Source organism: Triticum aestivum, chromosome 2B (assembly GCF_018294505.1).
Source record: "Triticum aestivum cultivar Chinese Spring chromosome 2B, IWGSC CS RefSeq v2.1, whole genome shotgun sequence".
Lineage (NCBI taxonomy): Eukaryota > Viridiplantae > Streptophyta > Magnoliopsida > Poales > Poaceae > Triticum > Triticum aestivum.
This window is the reverse complement of record NC_057798.1, coordinates 140044913-140052962: the sequence shown is the minus strand read 5'-3', so window position 1 is coordinate 140052962 and position 8050 is coordinate 140044913. Positions and strand designations below refer to the sequence as shown.

Here is an 8050-nt window from a genome sequence, read left to right as displayed (position 1 = left end):
CATAAGAATGCTAGGCACATGGAGATGTAATTGAAAAAAACATGTGCACAGAATCACAATGTTCCACTTTGAGGAGGGTAAGAATGAAACAATCATAAAGTAAATACAGTATGATTTCACATCGCACATTGCGATTTGGGGTGCCAAATTATACAATTATCTTAGGCATCAGGCTGCCAGTGCTTGGGCATTAACCGGTCTGTCCTGATGGCCTCATTGTCATCCTTGTTGTGTATTCGTAGCCAGCAGCATTCTCGAATAAATGGCCACAAAAGTGGAAGCAATAGTTGAAACGGAAGTTATTTAAAATATATGATTGAGGAAATAACTATGTGAAGACGACCCTTGACAAAGCTAATAGTTCAAGAAAATGAAGAAAGAAACGAAATTTACTTGAATTTCATATTTAAGTTTCTGTAGCATTTCCATGGAATGGTGTCCTCTCAAAGTCACAAGCTCGTCTCATAATGATTGTGATAAAGATCCACCGAGGCTCCACTGAGCAGAAATAGAACACATCGCTTAGAAATGTTACTGGCTTTGACTGAATACTGGCAAGATTTCATTGAGACCAAGTGAGGGTTACTCATATGTCACTAATCAATACAAATTGACTGAACTATTATTTGTTTCCCAAATGATACAGTGTTGAAATAATTTATGTACGTTCCTTATCTTAAAGGACTAAGTTCTCATCCCTTTCATCATAGAAATAGCTTTCACGGAGCTCAAAGCCTTAGGAGAGAAAATAAAGAGAAGTCATGTTCTTAGGTCAACAAAACAAACTATGTCTGCGTAATTCTGTAGAACTTCGGCACTAATCCTTTTGAAAATATTGTACCTTGTTAGAGCTGACACCATGCATATGAGCATGTAAAATCCTAGAATACAGGTTCTGCTACGTTTGCATTCAATGTATTACATACTTCCCGTAAAGAAGAAATGAACCACCAAAAGAAAAATAAACACAATACACCATACATATAAGCATGTAAAAAATTCGCGTTGTATTTTGTGGTATGGAGAAGTCAGGAAAATTATATACTCAAAAATAATTAAAGAGACAAGATCGAATGAAATAGACTTACAAATAGTACCAATTCTTCAGATTAACTGGAACGGATAAATAGCATTTTGTCAAAAGTACTTGCAGCAATTGAGACAAGAGCGCACAATGCAGAAAACGTAGTCTATTCAGCAGATCTTCTCATAATTTTGTGAAAACATGCTTCTCTTCCTTAGGTTCCAGAATTTCGGCATCACTTTAACTGCAGATCAGTGCTTCTTTGCCATCTGAATAAATAGTAATTCTCCACCTACCAACAATGGATTGATGAAATAAGTGACCCTATCAAATACAAAAAAAATCTCTTGCGGGTCATTTCTGGCTTGCTACTCACTTGTTTAATCAATGTGTTGCACAACTATTACTTTGTCGGGAAGCAAAATGCTTTGAACCCAGTCATTATCCTCCAATCCCAAAGGCACTGAGCAGATGATTTTTTTAATTAGTAGTCTAATCTAAAGCAATTAAATTGGCAAGACATGCAGAACAACCTAGCTGATTATGTTTTACCTCTTCGTATCATGGTCAAACAGCAACCTCATCTCCATCTCTTCGGATGATTAGTGGCAGGGTAATGACAAAAACAATGATGTCCGATCTGCACAAAAGGTAAAAATTAGGTTCAACATAATGGTGCTCACGGGAGGAAGGGGCGGCAGGGAGGCTAGACGTGGTTACCTTCCAACGGACCGTAGCGGAACCATGGACCGCGCACTCGTAACCCAACCTAAAGGCCGCGGCATCGTTGCTGAGTATCCAGCGGATGAGGCGCCGGCCATCATCGATGGCGTCCCTCCATTTCCAATTCGCAGGCGAACGACCGCGTCGGCTGGATCGGCCGGCCCCCGATTCACCCGCATCACGCGCGGCCGCCGGATCTTCTCGCTGGCCAGGCCATTCGTCGCGTCGGCCAGAATCCAGCGCGCGGTGGCCATGGGAGTCGTCCCTCCAGCATCGATCAGATCAGAACCCAGAGCGGTCGCGAGAAGCCGCCACGGGACCTTGCGAACCAAAAGAAGGGGTTGCGATAGCCGCAGGATAGTAGGCCATTAAACCCGATTTAACGACAGAGGCCCAAAAAAGTCCCCGGAGCAGCGGCCCAGAACGGTTGGGGCTCAATTGCAGCGAACGAAGCGAGCGTACATGCGATCCAGGGCCAATCCGACGGGCGAAAACGGCAAAAAGTGAGGATCGGACGGCTGTGCATGTTGATGGCCTGGGAGGGCTCCAAAGGTGCACAGTTATAATGTATTAAAATATCAATATAAAAGCATGATGCAAAATGGACGTATCATTCAACGCACGAGTGGTTGAGCTTTTCTTTGACCAGACACGAGCAAGAGCATTGTCGGCGGTCTTGTTCAAGATGTTCGTGGCAATAAACTCATCCAACACTTCACTTGAGGTTAAGGTGTGAAAGTCCGACCTTTGACGGAACACGGAAGACATGGCCTTGTTGAATGTCATGTTGGCCTTGAGAAACTTGTGCTTGATCCAATTTTCATCTGTATCCTTGCTTCCATGGTATTGGAGAGCAACTGCAAGAGTTGTCACCCTCCTGTAGAGATCACGCGGATCCTCATCTTCTAGCATCACGAATTCATCGGCATCATCAAGGACCACTTCAAAGTTGGATTGTTGTATGCTTGAGTTCCCCTTGTACAAAGATATGATGTGTTCCCAGCAATCCTTTGCACGAGTGAAGGGGCGCAAATGAGATAGATCCTCGGGAGGAACCGCGGGTTGAAGAATGAACAAGGCAGAGTGATTGTATTGATTGTCCGCCTCTTCTCTTGGGGTGAAGTTGTTTGGATTATGCGGGTAGAAGCCTTTCTCGATGATTCTCCAAAGATTTGTTGACCTGTGATTCAAATGAGACCTGATGCGAAAAACCCAATTAGCAAAATCACCCTTAACAAGCTTAGGAGGAGGACCAAGATTATTAATGCGAGGTGTAGGGAACGGTCCTCCATAGACTGGGGGAGGGGGAACCGAGGCAAAGGTTCCCGTCCCATTCTTGTCATGAGTGGAAGAAACATGAGTACCATTAGCCGCTTCCTTAGCGGAATTGGCCTCCGACTCTGATGTGGTAGGATTAACAACAAGCAAAGGATTGGGTGAAGCTTTCAACCCCTCAAGCAGTTCGTTAAGCATGGACTTGACTTCGGTCGTCATAGACGTCTTAAGTGAAGACATGGCTTCATTTAAGTTGTCTCGTGTAATCGAAGTCAACTCCACAGCCTCGAGCACTTCCTCCCCGATGTCAACCATACTCTTTGGGTGGTGAAACCTTTAATAAAGAGACGAGGCTCTGATACCAAGTGAAAGGATTGATATGGCTGACTAGAGGGGGGTGAATAGGTAACTACCATTGAGGGAGTCCTGGACTAGGGGGTGTCCGGATAGCCGAACTATCATCATCGGCCGGACTCCTAGACTATGAAGATACAAGATTGAAGACTTCGTCCCGTGTCCAGATGGGACTTTCCTTGGCGTGAAAGGCAAGCTTGGCGATACGGATAAGTAGATCTCCTACCATTGTAATCGACTCTGTGTAACCCTAGCCCTCTCCGGTGTCTATATAAACCGGAGGGGTTTAGTCCGTAGGACAACATAACAACAACAATCATACCATAGGCTAGCTTCTAGGGTTTAGCCTCCTTGATCTCGTGGTAGATCAACTCTTGTACTACCCATATCATCAATATCAATCAAGCAGGAGTAGGGTTTTACCTCCATCGAGAGGGCCCGAACCTGGGTAAAAACATCGTGTCCCTTGTCTCCTGTTACCATCCGCCTAGACGCATAGTTCGGGACCCCCTACCCGAGATCCGCCGGTTTTGACACCGACATTGGTGCTTTCATTAAGAGTTCCTCTGTGTCGTCACCGATAGGCTTGATGGCTCCTTCGATCGTCATCAGCAACGATGTGGTCCAGGGTAAGACTTTTCTCCCCGGACAGATCTTCGTATTCGACGGCTTTGCACTTCGGGCCAATTCGCTTGGCCATCTGGAGCAGATTGAAGTTACACCCCTGGCCATCAGGTCAGATTTGGAAGTTTGAACTTCACGGCGGACGTCCGCGGAGACTTGATCATCGGTGGACTCGAGCCACAGCCGAGCGCGCCGCGCTGTCACGATGGGCATGATTTAGCTCTGCTGCCGGATAGTGCCCTGGAGGCCGCACACGAGTCCACTCCGACCCTTAATTCAGAGCCGACCGCGCAGACCGTGGATGGGTGGCTAGACACCGCCTCAGGGGCTGCAACCTCTACGGCGATGGAGCCGAATACTGACCTTGTCCCTTGTGAGGTCCGTGACTCCGAGGTGTCGGACTCCTCGCCGGACTCCGAACCTCCCACGCCCCCTCCAATGGAATCCGATTGGGCGCCTATCATGGAGTTCACCGCCGCCGACATCTTTCAACACTCACCTTTTGGAGACATTCTGAATTCGCTAAAGCATCTCTCGCTATCAGGAGAGCCCTGGCCGGACTGCGGTCAGGACGGTTGAGATGCGGACGATGAAGAAATTCAAAGCCCACCCACCACCCACTTTGTAGCCACTGTCGACGATCTAACCGACATGCTAGATTACGACTCCGAAGACATCAACGGTATGGACGACGATGCCGGAGACGACCAAGAACCAGCGCCTACTGGGCACTGGAAGGCCACCTCGTCATACGACGTATACATGGTGGATACACCAAAAGGAAGCGATAACGAGGAACAACGGGACGCGGCGAAGGATAACTCCCCCGAAAAACAACCAAAGCGATGACGCAAGCGCCGCTCGAAGTCCCGCCCCGATAACAACAGCACCTATACCGACCCAACCATAGAGCAGGGTGAACAGGTGGACGGACATGCCACCAAGCAACCATCCGAACAGGATGAATTGGATGAGCAACCCATCTCCCGCGAAAATAACAGTCCAGACGATCTCACGCCGGACACACCACGGGAACATAAAAACCTTCTCAAAAGGCTCATCGCCACTGCAAGAAGTCTGAAGAAGCAGAAGCAGAAGCTCAAAACAGCGGAAGACGTACTCAGAAAAAGATGGAGCAAAGTACTCAAGACCGCAGATAAATACGGAAATAGCCACCAAGCGAAGAGCTACCCAAAGCGCAAACTGCTACCAGAATTTGACGAGGAGGCAGTAGAGCCCCCATAGACGACCAGATGACAGGCCAAGAGCGGCAAGCGGCGCCGCACACAAACCGACACACGATCCACATAAGGATCCTCGCAGAAAGGATGGCCCAGTCAGGTCCATCTATGGGCCAAAAAAGGCTCCAGGAAGCAGCACAACACGCCTAGTGTTCGAAGATAACAGCACGCCTAAATACAGGGGTGCCGCACACCCACTATGTTTCACTGATGAGGTGCTGGACCATGAATTTCCAGCGGGATTCAATCCCGTAAACATAGAGGCATACGACGGAACAACAGACCCCAGAGTCTGGATCGAGGATTACATCCTACATATACATATGGCTAGAGGAGATGATCTCCATGCCATAAAATACCTACCCCTCAAGCTCAAAGGACCAGCTCGGCATTGGCTCAAAAGCCTCCCAGAGAATACCGTTGGAAGTTGGGAGGAGCTCGAGGATGTGTTTCAAACAAATTTTCAGGGGACTTATGTCCGCCCTCCGGATGCAGACGATTTAAGTCACATAACTCAAGAACCCGGAGAGTCAGCACGCAAATTCTGGAACAGGTTCCTCACCAAAAAGAACCAAATAGTCGACTGTCCGGACGCTGAGGCCTTAGCAGCCTTCAAGCATAACGTCCGAGACGAATGGCTCGCCAGACACCTCGGCCAGGAAAAACCAAGAACAATGGCCGCGCTAACAAGCCTCATGACCTGCTTTTGCGCGGGGGAAGATAGCTGGCTAGAAAGATGCAGCACCAGCGACCCGAGTACATCCGAAGTCAGGGATGGAAATGGGAAATCACGACGCAGAAAAGATCAGCGCCAGAATAAGGAAAATGGCCCAAAGAACACGGCAGTTAATGCCGGATTCAAAATCTCTCGGCCGAACAACAAAGCACTGCCTCTTAAGGATAACAGTGATGAGCTATCCAACCTAAACAAAATCTTGGATAGGATATGCCAAATTCACAGTACCCCCGAGAAGCCTGCAAACCATACCCACAGAGATTGTTGGGTCTTCAAGCAGTCCGGCCGACTTAACGCCAAACACAAGGGGCTCGACACACCAAGCGAGGACGACGACGAACCCCACAGGAAGAGCGCAGGAAAACAAAAGAACTTCCCACAAGAAGTCAAAACAGTAAATTCACTTCAAGTGACAACAAGGAAAAATACGGCGGCACCTACCAAATCATACGCCGCACGGTCCACCCCAGCGGAATCAAGAGATTGGATGTCAAAACCAATTACTTTCGACCATCTGGACTACTCCAGAAGTATTCGAAACGCAGGATGGACTGCTTTGATATTGGATCCTATAATCAACGGACTGCAATTTACACAAGTCCTAATGGATGGCGGTGGTGATTTAAACCTGCTATATCCGGACACAATCCGCATAATGGGGATAGACCCTACCAAAATTCGCAATAGCAGCACTTCCTTCAAAGGAGCGACGCTAGGCCCTCACTCCAATTGCACGGGCTCCTTACTACTAGAAGTTGTGTTCGGGTCATCCGACAATTTCCGTCGCGAAAAGCTAATCTTCCATATCGCCCCATTTAGAAGTTGCCATCAAGCACTATTGGGACGTGAAGCTTTCGCCCGCTTTAACGCAATACCGCATTACGCATCTCTTACGCTTAAAATGCCCGGTCCACGTGGCATCATCTCATTAAGAGGTAACCCCGAGTGTTTTTCAACCACGGAAGAACGCGAGACTGCCTTGACAGCCACATGCTAGTCCGGCCTCGCTAGTAACAGCCCCTAAAAAATAGGTCATTCAAAGACCCCGGACACGGTTAGGCGAGCCCGGCATAAATAAACTAGGGGCTTCCTAGCCGCATACCCCTTTACAAGGGGCTGTGCACATGAACAATGAGAGCAAATAAAAGCTCAAACTCATTCATTTCTTCATACTTTGTTATGCATACATTTTTTGCACGATACCTTTCCAAACTAAGTTCTTCTCTTTTACAGATGAACAGCGTGCTACACCCGTCCAGGATACAGCACAACGGAGACAGGGGCGCAGACGTGCAGCAGGGACCCGTTGAAAGGATTCTCTTCAGATTAAGACCCTGCGTAAACCTTTCTTATTGTCTTTTGTTGATACACATCCCCCAATTTCTTACCATAACTGAGGAGGAGGCTGACGTTTTGGCATCGGCTGCGTCAGAAGTTCTTGCCCGTACCTGGACACTAGGGGCTTAGGGCATTGTTCTGCCCGTTATCATAAAGACCGAACACCTCAGGGAGTGTTCGGCGTCTCGAGTTAGGCCTTATATGCATCAGCTCCGAATCATGTCTTTGGTCAAATGTTGGGTTTGCCCAGCTCCTGTGTTTTGCTGCCTTACGTTCCGTATCATTGGCTAACGCGGCACCAGGAGAACTACTGCGATTGTGCCCCGGTTCGGCCAGGCGAGCACCTCAGTAGAGAAAGCCGAAAACTGACTGTCATGATATAGCGAGAGACTGGTCAACCACTCGATCGACTACCGGAATGTCTAGAATTCCTTCGCTTTGACGAAGGGCCGTTTCCCGGTCAGGCACATACGCGCCCCGAATTCGGGAGGCGCGGTGCCCCTGGGGGCTATATCGTGGCCCCACCCTCGAACTCCTATGGCTAAGTGAAAGTGATAAAGCATTATAGTCGGGTTGCCTAGTTTGCTACGCTACCACCTCCTTCACAGGACCAAAACGTTGGATTAAGTGTGAAAACGCGCTTTTTTTTGCAAACACCCCCGCACTATGTGCGTGGGGGCTGAAGCCGAAGACTGCCATCTTTCAGGTTATATATACATATACATTAACGGCCGC

General features: G+C 48.2%; 1 long non-coding RNA gene across 1 annotated transcript; it reads right to left on the bottom strand.

Annotated features, from left to right (window-relative positions):
* Nucleotides 1–1196: 1196 nt before the first annotated feature.
* On the bottom strand, nt 1197–2076 carry LOC123040828 (uncharacterized). The gene is made up of 4 exons (XR_006418286.1): nt 1745–2076; nt 1577–1664; nt 1401–1487; nt 1197–1316 (listed from the first exon to the last, which is right to left on the bottom strand). It is a non-coding gene; the product is annotated as an uncharacterized lncRNA (long non-coding RNA).
* Nucleotides 2077–8050: the final 5974 nt, after the last annotated feature.